This window comes from Anastrepha obliqua, chromosome 6 (assembly GCF_027943255.1).
Source record: "Anastrepha obliqua isolate idAnaObli1 chromosome 6, idAnaObli1_1.0, whole genome shotgun sequence".
In the NCBI taxonomy this organism is placed as follows: domain Eukaryota; kingdom Metazoa; phylum Arthropoda; class Insecta; order Diptera; family Tephritidae; genus Anastrepha; species Anastrepha obliqua.
This window is the reverse complement of record NC_072897.1, coordinates 79,098,479-79,115,296: the sequence shown is the minus strand read 5'-3', so window position 1 is coordinate 79,115,296 and position 16,818 is coordinate 79,098,479. Positions and strand designations below refer to the sequence as shown.

The 16,818-nt window shown below is 37.1% G+C and overlaps 1 pseudogene; it reads right to left on the bottom strand.

Annotated features, from left to right (window-relative positions):
• Positions 1-3,885: 3,885 nt before the first annotated feature.
• LOC129250796 (uncharacterized) lies at positions 3,886-9,409 on the bottom strand (annotated as a pseudogene).
• Between the last annotated feature and the right edge of the window lie 7,409 nt (positions 9,410-16,818).

Below are 16,818 nucleotides of genomic sequence, written 5' to 3'. Positions count from 1 at the left end.
TTCGCATATTTAAAAAAAATATATAGTAAAAATTTAAAATTTCAAAACCCCCGAGCGTCAATTTGGTGCAAATTATGTCTAGAATAGGTGATCCAAATTTTATGAAAATCGGTTGATTAGTTTTTGAGATACAGTGGAGCTAGATTTTGAAAACGTTGTTTTGAGAAAAACGCGTTTAAAGTTTTTATACGCGCAGGTAGACGAAATAAGGTACTGATGTTCAGGTAAAAAAAAAAATAGTTAGAGTGCTCGGATTTTCTTAAAATTTTTACACAATATTTCTGGATATATATACTTTCAAATTATGCAAAAAAAAAAAATTTAAAAATTTTAAAGTGACAAAGTAGACTAACCCCTTAAATGAGTAATTTTCTTTTTTAAATTACTTCATTATAAACTACATTCAACGTGAGGTTTTCGTTATTGCCCATTTGAACGCGTATATTTTCCCAGGATCTAACCCGGCTTAACGCAACATAAAGTTGGCCGTGGGCAAAGCAATCCTCCTTTAAATGAAGCCCCACCCTTGATAATGTTCGCCCCTGGGCCTTATTTATAGTTATGGCGAAGGCTATTATAATTGGAAATTGGCGACGGTTCAACGTAAAGGGAAGTGTGGTTTCGCTCGGCTGCAAATTTATACGAGGCAATAGAAATCGCCTTCCCTGAGTCTCTCCGCATAACACTTCCGCGTGCAAGCAATTCAGATGCATTTCTTTTACGATAAGTCGTGTGCCATTGTTCCAATTTTCAATTGAAGCTTATGCGGCGGAGTCCCACTAAAATTGAGGGAGTGTAAAAATTCCACTGGGAATCTTACCTGATCTTGTGAATCTTGTGAAACAATCGTATCAGCGCTGAGATATGTGCGCTCTTGACCAGGTAGCATATCGACTATACTCGAGTTTATGATGGCACATTGATCATTTTTTGGACATAATATGGCTCGGTCTTTTAAATTATCAATTTCTATTATTCCATTATTTGGTTGGAAAACCCAGTCAATGAGGTTTCCGTTTTTTAAAAGAATTTGATCAGGAATTTTTACTCTTGATGCATTGTCTTGCCCTTCGCCGTGTCCTATGCGCAAAAGAAAATTACAATAGTCGGGTTCTTGACTACGCATATTGATTGTGAGCTTAAATGATTTAAAAAATTTCCACAAAGAGCAACGTTTTAAACAATTATCAACTATGCCAGTTCGCGTACTTCTCGGTACCACAGGCAAAACTTGCCTAAAGTCTCTACCCAGAATAATAATTTTCCCACCAAAAGGCGTCTCATTTTGGTGAATATCGCGCAAAAGACGATCTAAACACAACAGAGCTCTGCCAGGTACCATGCTAGCTTCATCCCAAATAATAGCTTTTGCTGCCTTTAATGCCTGACCAACTTTAGTGTTTGGTTTTACCAAAGAAACTGACGATTCAGTCAACGGTATGGGAAATTTAAAAACGCTGTGAGCAGTTCGCCCGCCTGGCAACAAAATTGAAGCTATACCTGTCCAAGCTACGGTAATCACTGTTTCTCCAATACCACGAATATAGTGAGTAAGAATTTTATATAGAAATGTTTTTCCAGATCCACCAGGTCCATCAATAAAAACAGCTTTAACAGATATGCCCTCATCATTTAGCATTGTACACACTTCGTTAAAAATGTGTTTTTGTTCTCGATTAAGCTGATCTTTTAATGTTTGTACGCATATCAAATCGACTTCAATGTCAGTTGTTAAAATTGTAAGGTTTCTGCAAAAGAAACTTCCGGCAAACCAAAATGTTTTAAAGATGTATTGTGGGAAAGTATTGTAAAATTTGATTAATTTCCCGCAACGCCAATATTTCACTTTCTACTACATTATTATCTCTTACAAAATCTTCAATAAAATATTCTTTAAATGTTGTCCAAAGTTCAAGGGGCGAAGTAGGTTCTCCAAACACGCAAATCATGGCAAAAATACGTCTTAACTGTGAGGGCATTTTGAAGGTAGAAACTTCTGTCAAAACAGCAACCCATTCCGAGTTATCCACTAATAGCTTTCGTTTGACGGCCGATTCCCAAAAAGAAGAGAGGAGCTCATTACCAACTGTCAATAAATCATTGTATGATTAAGGACCCTTTTTGGAAACTAACAGTAAACGTAATGTAAATCGTTTTCGATCCTTTGGATCGACCGTATAAATTCTGCCTATTGCGTTGGCTAAATTTTTTCTGCTCTGCCACGAACGTGAGCCTTGTTGCCAAGTGTAATGTTCAGGAATTTCTTGGTAAGTCAATGTATTAGCAAAAGTATCTATTGTATTCAGCTTAAAGTACGCAGTAAGTGTAGTGTCTCGGAATTCCGTAATCGCTTCTGCTATAATAGCACTGTCTTCACGAAAGTAAATATTTTGTAAATTTGGAAGGTGTACCGCAAGAGGTTTTACTGTGTGAGATTTTTCCTGCATTGGAAATTCAAAAAGTCTCCAACACGCTTCTGGTGCGCTTACATACCTAGCATCTACAAAAGTCGTTATCTCATCAAAATTAATGCAGTTACTAACAGGTTGTTCAATGATCTGAATACTTGCACAATCATATCCTTTATAGATATATTTATGTAGGTACTTAACACTTTTGATTGAAGAACATATTTCAACATTGATGTGAGCGGCATATTTTTTTGTTAAGTATTTATTATATGGTACGATCCATCGATTATCTAATTCAATTTGGTTTTGATTGACTCGAACTAAAACTTTGCTCCCGTCATCGCGGCGACGATACTGGGGATACCCATTGACATCTTGCAAAGTAACTTCTTGAAATAGTTTTGGATATTTTTTTGTGCATTCTCCAGATTCAGACATGCAAGGCGATGAAGGATTAAGTGGGCCACATGGACCATGCACCATACATTTTAAAACAATTTCATGAAGTTCAGGCTCAGTTTCTTTATTTGGAATTTCAGCACAAACAGCCAAGTCTATATTAGAAGCATCAATAATGGCATCTGCATCATGAAGAGCAACCAAAATATGTGCATGCGGTAGACCTCTTTTTTGAAATTCTATTACGTATAGAAAATATTTCACCCTTCCAAATACATGCTTTTTTGAAATATCATTTAAAAGATCTTTTAGTTTTTGCTTAAAAACTCGCGCTATTAACTCAGGACGCATTTGGGGTACTTGATACTGTTCAATGTTTTGAGTTATCTCAGGCCATTTTGGATTAGAGGTAAAAGTTATGAAAAGTGACGGCTTTCCATGTTTTCTAACAATAGCCATGGCATCTTGGTAATGCATATTCATATTGCGAGGTGAGCCTGGAAAACTGGAAGGCAGAACGACAATGCGACCAGGGCGTGCATTTTCTAGTTCTGCTTGACGCATAACATAATCGTGTAAGCCAGCATATGTTTCAACTCGAAGCTGATGTTGGTGATTACGCAAAAACGCCAACCTTGCACCCTCTATTCTAACGTACTGATCAACTAAATATTGTTGCCAAAGTTTACCTGAAGCATGAAGTAAGCTGAAACCTTCTCGAATCGCCATTCGATATCCAACGAATTGCAACTGTGTGACCCTGAACCTGCGACTTGTTCTGTATTCTTGCTCATGTAGTAGTGCTTCGTCGTATCCTGGCTCACCATAGGGAAATAAAAGAGGGTAAACCAAGGGATCGCATAATCTATGTAAAGTTGAAATCGTGGTGCAATACTTTGTTTTCTGAGCTGTGAGAAAATACTCTTAAATCAGGGCTTGCCGGTGGTTCACCATCCTCAGTTGTGAAAACGGCTGCAATTTCTGAGCAGTTAGGCAAATTATAACGCCGATTCGCATGACTACTGAAGAAAATCATGTTCACTTTGTGCGGAACTCGATTTGCCTGTCGTGCCCTCTATTCCTCCTCGCGTTCAACTTGTGCCATAAATTTATACTGACGGGCTAAGGGATTCACGGTTGATATCATCTCGTGTAGGCATTTCATCAAGGAACTATCGCAATTTGCATTCCTTTGTAGTCGAATGTCAGTGGCTTGGTCAGTATCAAGTATATAAAGCTGTGCGTATAATGAGTTTGAATCATTATTAGCATGAAGAGGACCCACTCGATGGTAAATTGATCCATGTATCCGAAAACAATAAGGGCCACGTCCTGGTGGCCACGTCCTCTACAATTTTAGCTTCAAAAGATGCAAAAGCGAATGAGCTATTTATTTGTCTTATATTCTCTAAGTAATGGGACCGGAAAGAGTTCAAATTATTTTCAAAAACCCTTTCCAAAAAATCAGGTATGCGAGGTATCGGTATCTGCACTTTCCCACCGTGGCAGCATGTAAGGAATTGATTTCTTCCCTATAAAAAATTTTTCTTTATCAAGTTTACCAAAGTTTTTCAATAATGGAAAGTTACCTTTTCACATTTAAAATGTTTAGCATTGCAATGCAAACATATACTGGTTAAACCACCAAGCGTGTTATATTCTGCATTAAATGCTGGATCTAGAGCTTTTTTGTATGTACTTGTGCTTGCATGAATACGGACCTAAAAAACATGAAATCGTTTAAAACATATATTATATGAAGCGGAAGCAAAGAGATATAAGTTTTCAACAAAAACCGATTTAAGCGCACAACCACTTTGTTAAAACTCTATCTTATTTGAAGGATAGACATGTACTCTTTTCTAGTACGACACATCGCGTGCCAAATGCCAAAAGGGCGTTTACAGCAAGTAGATGGATCCATGCCAAAAGCGTATCAAAAAAAAACTAATTTGTCTCTCTCTCTTCATTTTTTAAAACTATTTAAAATTTTGAGTTTTGCAAAAAGGATCAAGCGGACACAACAATTTTAAATACATACATACGTTTATATATTGTAGATCAATTGTACCATATATGAACGAAAACAAAAGTGGATCCTTCTACCAATCATATCCAATACGTGACGTTTCAAACATTTATCACTTACTTACCTGCTCTATTCCTCCACTTAAAGTAGGAACTCTTCTACGAACTCTTCTTGGGCGTCCTCTAGGCATATTTTAAAATTAAATATGTATGTACTTTTTTCTCAAAATAAATTCTATTTTGCGTCTGCCCAAAACTCTTACTAATTTGCACTGTTACCGTTGTTTTAAGTGAACTGACAAATTTCAAGTAAATTGTCAATTTATACCACATCATGGCAATACCATCACAACAAAATTTTGAAAAAAATTCGCAGCAACCGTTGGGACTATGTTCATGAATACATATGTATTTATTAGTAAGGATAACAAAACAAAACAATTATTGAGAATCCAAATGTATACAATGCTGTGCTCATTAGAAAGAGAGCTAAACAAAGCAAACGTACTCATATACATATATGCGTATATTTGTGTGTCAACCCGCTTTGCATAGACATCGCTGTTATCAATATGAAAATTTTGATAACTTTACACGCAAATATTTCATGAACTAATTAACCAATTTTAATTTTTATAATTTTCCGGAAATATGCTCATCAAAACCTTTCTTTTGATATATAATATATTTCATATCTGTACATATTGTAGTTAAGTTAGAATAAGCGCCATGTTTTAAAATAATACTATAGACTAGTATGTAACCCCCGAAAATCGGGTGGGCTTTTTTCCCACTTAAAGTAAACAGCATATGTGACACTTTTATATATTAAAAGTTATGATGATTAGAAAAGTGTATATTTTTATTCATATGTAATACCTATGTAAGAACTTATGCATGCCTATAACATTTTTAAAATTTTGTTCAGTTAAATGAGTAATTTTCTTTTTTAAATTACTTCATTATAAACTACATTCAACGTGAAGTTTTCGTTATTGCCCATTTGAACGCGTATATTTTCTCAGGATCTAACCCGGCTTAACGCAACATAAAGTTGGCCGTGGGCAAAGCAATCCTCCTTTAAATGAAGCGCCACCCTTGATAATGTTTGCCCCTGGGCCTTATTTATAGTTATGGCGAAGGCTATTATAATTGGAAATTGGCGACGCTTCAACGTGAAGGGAAGTGTGGTTTCGCTCGGCTGCAAATTTATACGAGGCAATAGAAATCGCCTTCCCTGAGCCTCTCCGCATAACACTTCCGCGTGCAAGCAATTCGGATGCATTTCTTTTACGATAAGTCGTGTGCCATTCACCAATTCTTCTGCTGGGCTTAAATTGCGAATCAACATTATCACTGTTCCAATTTTCAATTGAAGCTTATGCGGCGGAGTTCCACTAAAATTGAGGGAGTGTAAAAATTCCACTGGGAATCTTACCTGATCTTGTGAATCTTGTGAAACAATCGTATCAGCGCTGAGATATGTGCGCTCTTGACCAGGTAGCATATCGACTATATCGAGTTTATGATGGCACATTGATCATTTTTTGGACATAATATGGCTCGGTCTTTTAAATTATCAATTTCTATTATTCCATTATTTGGTTGGAAAACCCAGTCAATGAGGTTTCCGTTTTTTAAAAGAATTTGATCAGGAATTTTTACTCTTGATGCATTGTCTTGCCCTTCGCCGTGTCCTATGCGCAAAAGAAAATTACAATAGTCGGGTTCTTGACTACGCATATTGATTGTGAGCTTAAATGATTTAAAAAATTTCCACAAAGAGCAACGTTTTAAACAATTATCAACTCTGCCAGTTCGCGTACTTCTCGGTACCACAGGCAAAACTTGCCTAAAGTCTCCACCCAGAATAATAATTTTCCCACCAAAAGGCGTCTCATTTTGGTGAATATCGCGCAAAAGACGATCTAAACACAACAGAGCTCTGCCAGGTACCATGCTAGCTTCATCCCAAATAATAGTTTTTCCTGTCTTTAATGCCTGACCAACTTTAGTGTTTGGTTTTACCAAAGAAACTGACGATTCAGTCAACGGTATGGGAAATTTAAAAACGCTGTGAGCAGTTCGCCCGCCTGGCAACAAAATTGAAGCTATACCTGTCCAAGCTACGGTAATCACTGTTTCTCCAATACCACGAATATAGTGAGTAAGAGTTTTATATAGAAATGTTTTTCCAGAGCCACCAGGTCCATCAATAAAAACAGCTTTAACAGATATGCCCTCATCATTTAGCATTGTACATACTTCGTCAAAAATGTGTTTTTGTTCTCGATTAAGCTGATCTTTTAATGTTTGTGCGCATATCAAATCGACTTCAATGTCAGTTGTTAAAGTTGTAAGGTTGTCTGCAAAAGAAACTTCCGGCAAACCAAAATGTTTTAAAGATGTATTGTGGGAAAGTAAAATTTGATTAATTTCCCGCAACGCCAATATTTCACTTTCTACTACATTATTATCTCTTACAAAATCTTCAATAAAATATTCTTTAAATGTTGTCCAAAGTTCAAGGGGCGAAGTAGGTTCTCCAAACACGCAAATCATGGCAAAAATACGTCTTAACTGTGAGGGCATTTTGAAGGTAGAAACTTCTGTCAAAACAGCAACCCATTTCGAGTTATCCACTAATAGCTTTCGTTTGACGGCCGATTCCCAAAAAGAAGAGAGGAGCTCATTACCAATTGTCAATAAATCATTGTATCATTTAGGATCCTTTATGGAAACTAACAGTAAACGTAATGCAAATCGTTCTCGATCCTTTGGATCGACCGTATAAATTCTGCCTATTGCGTTGGCTAAATTTTTTCTTCTCTGCCACGAACGTGAGCCTTGCTGCCAAGTGTAATGTTCAGGAATTTCTTGGTAAGTCAATGTATTAGCAAAAGTATCTATTGTATTCAGCTTAAAGTACGCAGTAAGTGTAGTGTCTCGGAATTCCGTAATCGCTTCTGCTATAATAGCACTGTCTTCACGAAAGTAAATATTTTGTAAATTTGGAAGGTGTACCGCAAGAGGTTTTACTGTGTGTGATTTTTCCTGCATTGGAAATTCAAAAAGTCTCCAACACGCTTCTGGTGCGCTTACATACCTAGCATCTACAAAAGTCGTTATCTCATCAAAATTAATGCAGTTACTAACAGGTTGTTCAATGATCTGAATACTTGCACAATCATATCCTTTATAGATATATTTATGTAGGTACTTAACACTTTTGATTGAAGAACATATTTCAACATTGATGTGAGCGGCATATTTTTTTGTTAAGTATTTATTATATGGTACGATCCATCGATTATCTAATTCAATTTGGTTTTGATTGACTCGAACTAAAACTTTGCTCCCGTCATCGCGGCGACGATACTGGGGATACCCATTGACATCTTGCAAAGTAACTTCTTGAAATAGTTTTGGATATTTTTTTGTGCATTCTCCAGATTCAGACATGCAAGGCGATGAAGAATTAAGTGGGCCACATTTTCTAGTTCTGCTTGACGCATAACATAATCGTGTAAGCCAGCATATGTTTCAACTCGAAGCTGATGTTGGTGATTACGCAAAAACGCCAACCTTGCACCCTCTATTCTAACGTACTGATCAACTAAATATTGTTGCCAAAGTTTACCTGAAGCGTGAAGTAAGCTGAAACCTCGAATCGCCATTCGATATCCAACGAATTGCAACTGTGTGACCCTGAACCTGCAACTTGTTCTGTATTCTTGCTCATGTAGTAGTGCTTCGTCGTATCGTGGCTCACCATAGGGAAATAAAAGAGGGTAAACCAAGGGATCGCAAAATCTATGTAAAGTTGAAATCGTGGTGCAATACTGTGTTTCTAAGCTGTGAGAAAATACTCTTAAATCACGGCTTGCCGGTGGTTCACCATCCTCAGTTGTGAAAACGGCTGCAATTTCAGAGCAGTTAGGCAAATTATAACGCCGATTCGCATGACTACTGAAGAAAATCACCACTTTGTGCGGAACTCGATTGGCCTGTCGTGCCCTCTATTCCTCCTCGCGTTCAACTTGTGCCATAAATTTATACTGACGGGCTAAGGGATTCACGGTTGATATCATCTCGTGTAGGCATTTCATCAAGGAACTATCGCAATTTGCATTCCTTTGTAGTCGAATGTCAGTGGCTTGGTCAGTATCAAGTATATAAAGCTGTGCGTATAATGAGTTTGAATCATTATTAGCATGAAGAGGACCCACTCGATGGTAAATTGATCCATGTATCCGAAAACAATAAGGGCCACGTCCTGGTGGCCACGTCCTCTACAATTTTAGCTTCAAAAGATGCAAATGCGAATGAGCTATTTATTTGTCTTATATTCTCTAAGTAATGGGACCGGAAAGAGTTCAAATTATTTTCAAAAACCCTTTCCAAAAAATCAGGTACGCGAGGTATCGGTATCTGCACTTTCCCACCGTGGCAGCATGTAAGGAATTGATTTCTTCCCTATAAAAAATTTTTCTTTATCAAGTTTACCAAAGTTTTTCACATTTAAAATGTTTAGCATTGCAATGCAAACATATACTGGTTAAACCACCAAGCGTGTTTTATTCTGCATTAAATGCTGGATCTAGAGCTTTTTTGTATGTACTTGTGCTTGCATGAATACGGACCTAAAAAACATGAAATCGTTTAAAACATATATTATATGAAGCGGAAGCAAAGAAATATAAGTTTTCAACAAAAACCGATTTAAGCGCACAACCACTTTGTTAAAACTCTATCTTATTTGAAGGATAGACATGTACTCTTTTCTAGTACGACACATCGCGTGCCAAATGCCAAAAGGGCGTTTACAGCAAGTAGATGGATCCATGCCAAAAGCGTATCAAATAAAAAACTAATTTGTCTCTCTATCTTCATTTTTTAAAACTATTTAAAATTTTGAGTTTTGCAAAAAGGATCAAGCGGACACAAAATTTTTAAATACATACACAGTCACCGACTAACATTCGTTGCGTACGGTCACTATCTCTTCCGCTGTGTAGTAGTTGTACTCTCTTTGCATTCATATTCGTTTACCTACGTAAACACATTAATAAATTCACTTAAATTGCCCGTGTACAGTTGCTTTCGCGAGTGATATCCGAGGGTTTAGTGTTAATATATAGGTGTGAAACAATGCCCCTTGGGGCATCCCCACCTAGGGAAAATAGGTTCGCCCTACTTTCCCCTGGTGTTCATAGCAAGCGTAAAAAACCCAACAAAACGCGAGAATCATACCCCGAACTACCTCCAATTGTTTTTGCGAAAACAGACGACCCTAAATTTATTGTGATAAAATCAAGTGAAGAAACAAAACCAATATCCAATTATTCCTGCTTTGCAGTGCACAAAGCTATATTAGCTATCAGCAAGGACATAATTTCCATTTCTGAGTTGCGTGATGGAAGCCTCTTAGTGCTTACTAAGAATAAAAAAATCGCTGAGAAATTCATGTCTTCAAAACTTCTTCCCGGTATATGTTTAATTAATGTAACTTATCAAACAAATCTAAACTGTGTAAAAGGCACCATATTTGCCCCTTTCCTAAACAACCTAACCGATTCAGAAATCGTTGATGGCTTAAAAATGCATGGTGTGATCGCTGCATACAAATTTCAAAAGAAATCACAAGACACTCTAATTCCAACTGGCGCAATACTTCTAACATTCGACAGCTACTCTCTGCCAGAAAAAATCGACGTCGCCTGGAGGAAAGTTTCTGTTCGTCCATATTATCCAAACCCAATGCGATGTAAGTCATGCCAATTACTTGGTCATACTTTAAAATACTGCAAAAATCCTTCCACCTGCGCCATATGCAGCCTACCACCCCATGTAGGGTCCGAATGTTCCAGAACAATGTGCGCAAACTGCGCTGGCGACCACCCATCATTTGCAAGCAACTGCCCAAAATTCGTACAAGCTAAAGAAATATTAAAAATTAAAACAATAAATAAATGCAGTATGCGCGAAGCAGCAAAAAAATATAATGCCTCCACCACCTCTAAACCCTCCGCCTCAACATTCTCTCAAATCATCGCAAGCACTTCTTCTTCTGCAAAAAGCACAATCATGCAAAGCAAAGAATTGACAACTACCAACAATTCGACAACAACCCAGTCTTCTCTTGCCACCGCCTCCACTAATTCCTCCTATCCCACATATTCTCAAATAACCGCAAACACAGCTCCCTCAACAAAAAATTCAATTATACAAACACCTAAAGAATCGATAGCAACACAAAATTCAATATCATCCCATTCCTCTACTTCTATAGCTTCTACTACCTCTTTCATTCCCTTAACACACCCTCCTCTAAAAACCAGCTTCTCAGCTGACTCTATCGCAAAAACAAGTACAAAGAACGATAACCCCCCTTTGTATTCATTTCCTAATTCGAACAATATAAATTCAACAGTTTTCAACATTCTTAATACGAGTACTAAACCAATTTATACTAACAACTATGATTCCGTTTCTCAGACACAGCTCACCTCAGATTGTGATGACGAAATGTCTACTGTCTCAGTTCTCACTAAGACAAATGACATTTCACCACGCGTCAGCTCAGATTAACCTTCACAGACGACTCGCTCAGCTCTGCCTCGCAGAACTTTGATACGTAGTCAAGTCGAGCTTAATCTTTCTCTCTACTTATATCACTTTCCTTTCTTTCTATCCTTATGTTCTCAATTATACAATGGAATATCAATGGCTATTTCAACAACTATATTCACCTTGAAATCCTCATCAATTCTTACTCACCTGCAATTATTCTCTTAAGCGAAACTCACCTTCCTCACAATTACGCACCACATACACCAAGAAAATATATTGGTTACTTTCACAATTTGCCCAGTATTAATACAAATAAACAAGGCACGGCGATACTAATTAGGCGCAATATTCCACACAAACAAATATCAATCGTATCAAATGTATCTTCCATAGCGCTAGAAGTTGACTTGCCTAAAAAAATTGGTATTGTCGGCCTATATATCCACCCTACACAACGTATTGTTTCGAGTGATATCTTAGGAATCATAAAACAACTTCCTTCTGATTTAATTATGGGCGGGGATTTCAATGCTTGGAGTACAATTTGGGGTTCCGCGTATACCAACTCAAGAGGCGAATGTATCGAAGATGTTTTAATGTCCTCAAACCTTATATGTCTAAATGACGGGTCTGCAACACACTTCTCCACCCGGAATTCCTTCACTACTGTGGATCTAACTTTCTGTTCAGCTTCGATTGCACCACTATGCTCATGGCAAGTCTCTAACTCTCTTCACGGTAGCGATCATTATCCGATCACCATCCAACTAAATGCCCAAACCCAATCCACATTTAAGTCAAACGCTAAGTTTATCCTAGAATCAGCCGATTGGGCGAAATTTAGCACTAAATGTATTAATTTGTGTGAAACTGTACGTGCTTCCAGCAACGTCAACCAAGAAGCAGCCAATATTTCAAAAATTATTCGAACAGCAGCACATCACGCTATACCACAAACTTCACCAAAAAGTAGTAAGAAAAGGATTCCTTGGTGGAACTCTCATTTATCCCAACTTCGTGAAAACAAACAGAATAAATGGCACGAATACAAACGCTTTCGCACTATTTCAAACTTGGTAAGCTACAAAAAGGCAAATGCTCTTTTTAAGCGCGCCGCCAAAAATGCCAAGCGTAAGAAGTTCGAAGAGTTAACGGCTAGCATAAATCCTAACACTAAGCCCCGAAAAATATGGCATGATATTAAAATGCTCACTGGTTCAGGTAAGCAAACTACTTTCGCCCACATTAACTCCACAAATGGCGTTATCAGTTCTCCACTCGAAATAGCCAATTATTTTGCCTCCTTCTACGCTTCTAACTCAAACGACGCCAGCTTTTCAAGCAACTTTTGCTCAGCAAAATACAACTGTCTAAACGACCAAGCAAACATTATAAACAATTTATCACCTGCTGCCAGGACAATTGAATCGAAAATCACTATTAATGAATTGGAGTTCGCGCTCTCTACTGTGAAAGGTAAAACTCCTGGGCTTGATCGAATCTCTTATCCTATGATTCAAAATTTACCCAGTTGCATGAAATGCAGACTAACTAGTCTGTATAACCAAATCCTAAATTACGGCTTTTACCCTCAAGCGTGGAAAACTTCCTATATCGTACCAATTTTGAAACCCAATAAACCTCCTACTTCTGTTGAAAGCTATAGGCCCATCTCTCTGTTATCATGCCTGGGTAAACTAATGGAAAAACTGGTTGCAAATAGGTTGATGTGGTATATTAAGAACAACAAAGTTATTAGTTCTAACCAGGTAGCATATAAAAAAGGCAGTGGCACAATTGATGCTCTTTTGCACCTTGACTATGTCGTCACAAACGCACTCTCGTCAAGAAACCATGTTTCACTTCTAACAATCGATTTGGAGAAGGCTTTCGACCGAATTGGAGTGCATATCATTTTGAAACAATTAACCAAGTTGAAGGTTGGTTCCAAAATTATAAACTTTGTTAAAAGCTTTCTAACTAACAGAAAATGCAGAGTGAGAATAAATGGTTTTGCCTCAATTATTGTAAATCTAGAGAACGGAACGCCACAAGGGTCTCCACTCTCCGCGCTTCTTTTTATAATAGCGTTCGATGAAATTGCCAAGCTTTCAGCGAACTATCCCAGTATAGAATGTCAGCTCTACGCCGACGATGTTTTCTTTTTCACGAAAAATGCTAATCTTCTTTCAGTCTCGCGTATTTTCGAAAGCATTCTCCGAGACATAATGACATGGTCCTCAACCTCAGGCACATCAATTTTTTCGAAAAATCTAAAACTTTGCACATTTGCAAAAAATCTAGTTGCTCTGGGTTGCCAACACAATTTTTTGGCCATTCCATAATGCCAGTAAATGAAATAAAAATTCTAGGTGTAATTATAGACTCTAAGTATAAGTTTAAAAAACATTGTAAATACATAAAAGATTGTATTGTGACACGGTTAAATATAATTAAATACCTATCTTCTAAGAAATCTTTTGTACATCCGTCTTCACTTGTTCATGCATGCAGAGCACTCATCCTATCAAAAATCGATTACGGCCTTCCTATATACGGATACGCAGATAAACGTTCAATTAGCCAAATATCATCGCCTTATCACTCTGCGATACGCAGGAGCATTAGAGTGTTCCCAACTACACCACTTCGAAACTTGTTTGCGGAAACCGGTTTGCCAAAGATTCCAGATCGGATCGAAGACAGTACTCATAAACTTTTACCAAAACTACTTTTCACATACAATGTCAATCTCATTAAAGATTTCAGAAACGCATCTTTAAGAAAGAGGCATCCTAAAATTATGTCGGTTGTAGCCAAATGTTTGAGCTTGCAAAGGAGACTTGAACTGCCGGGTACCCTTCGCTACCGCACAGCTGAAACGCAACCTCCATGGACGATACGCAATATTCCATTTGCTATTAACACGCTGCAGCGACCAAAAGAACATACAGCGAAGGAAATTTACAAAGCACTGTTTACATCCGAAAAAGAAAAGTACTCCAAACAGGGATGGAATTTTATATTTACAGATGGATCAAAAACTCAAACCTCAACATCTTTTGCCGTCACAAAGGAAAACGGGGACACGATCAAACATGGTTTTTTGCACCCAATATGCTCTGCTTTTACAGCAGAAACAGCGGCATTGTTAGAAGCCTCCATTTATGCCAAACAAATTAAAGGCAAAATAATTATATGCACAGACAGCCAATCATGCATCAATGCAATCGGTTGTCCAACACACGATCAAACTCATATAAATACAATTAGAAATATTCTCATAAGCTATCCAAACAAAATTAAGCTAATGTGGGTTCCAGGACATTCGGGGATTACCGGCAATGAAAACGCTGATGCCGCAGCTAGAAGCGTTTCTAATCTACCGTCAATGCTTCATAAATACTACTCTAAAAGTGACATCCTCCTAGAGATCACAAAACAACGGCGCATTTATCTGTTAGATAACTGGAAAAACTACCAACACCACTACGCTTTCTTAAATCCATCTAGATCAAAGATATCACTTCCTTCCGACCTGCCATTAAAAGTTCTCAAACCGTACTCGCGCCTACGCCTGGGCCACACTATTCTCACACATGCACACCTCCTACAACGTACGCTGCCAGCCGATTGCCCCTTCTGTGAAGAAACCGTAACCTTAGATCATATTCTACAATCTTGTCGAAATCTACACACCTCCAGACAACAATTCTTTGGATCCTCTCCTGCACTGGATTTTCTTAAAGAGCCATCTGCAAGTAATATACTGACTGTCTACAAATTTCTAAAAGCCAACGACTTGTTAAGACGGATCTAACATTTCCCTTTGTTTATTTTATTTAGTTATAAGCATTTAAATATTATATGATAATTACTTAACGTTAGACCTAATTTAAAGTACATTTACATTTTTTGTTATCTGACAGCCGATGGCCTATGCTGCTAGTGCTGCTGCTTTCTTATATTTGTATAACTTGTTATTATACAAATTTAATAATAATAATAATAATAATAATAAATACATACATACGTTTATATATTGTAGATCAATTGTACCTTATATGAACGAAAACAAAAGTGGATCCTTCTACCAATCATATCCAATACGTGACGTTTCAAACATTTATCACTTACTTACCTGCTCTATTCCTCCACTTAAAGTAGGAACTCTTCTACGAACTCTTCTACGAACTCTTCTTGGGCGTCCTCTAGGCATATTTTAAAATTAAATATGTATGTACTTTTTTCTCAAAATAAATTCTATTTTGCATCTGCCCAAAACTCTTACTAATTTGCACTGTTACCGTTGTTTTAAGTGAACTGACAAATTTCAAGTAAATTGTCAATTTATACCACATCATGGCAATACCATCACAACAAAATTTTGAAAAAAATTCGCAGCAACCGTTGGGACTATGTTCATGAATACATATGTATTTATTAGTAAGGATAACAAAACAAAACAATTATTGAGAATCCAAATGTATACAATGCTGTGCTCATTAGAAAGAGAGCTAAACAAAGCAAACGTACTCATATACATATATGCGTATATTTGTGTGTCAACCCGCTTTGCATAGACATCGCTGTTATCAATATGAAAATTTTGATAACTTTACACGCAAATATTTCATGAACTAATTAACCAATTTTAATTTTTATAATTTTCCGGAAATATGCTCATCAAAACCTTTCTTTTGATATATAATATATTTCATATCTGTACATATTGTAGTTAAGTTAGAATAAGCGCCATGTTTTAAAATAATACTATAGACTAGTATGTAAACCCCGAAAATCGGGTGGGCTTTTTTCCCACTTAAAGTAAACGGCATATGTGACACTTTTATATATTAAAAGTTATGATGATTAGAAAAGTGTATATTTTTATTCATATGTAATACCTATGTAAGAACTTATGCATGCCTATAACATTTTTAAAATTTTGTTCAGTTAAATGAGTAATTTTCTTTTTTAAATTACTTCATTATAAACTACATTCAACGTGAAGTTTTCGTTATTGCCCATTTGAACGCGTATATTTTCTCAGGATCTAACCCGGCTTAACGCAACATAAAGTTGGCCGTGGGCAAAGCAATCCTCCTTTAAATGAAGCGCCACCCTTGATAATGTTTGCCCCTGGGCCTTATTTATAGTTATGGCGAAGGCTATTATAATTGGAAATTGGCGACGCTTCAACGTGAAGGGAAGTGTGGTTTCGCTCGGCTGCAAATTTATACGAGGCAATAGAAATCGCCTTCCCTGAGCCTCTCCGCATAACACTTCCGCGTGCAAGCAATTCGGATGCATTTCTTTTACGATAAGTCGTGTGCCATTCACCAATTCTTCTGCTGGGCTTAAATTGCGAATCAACATTATCACTGTTCCAATTTTCAATTGAAGC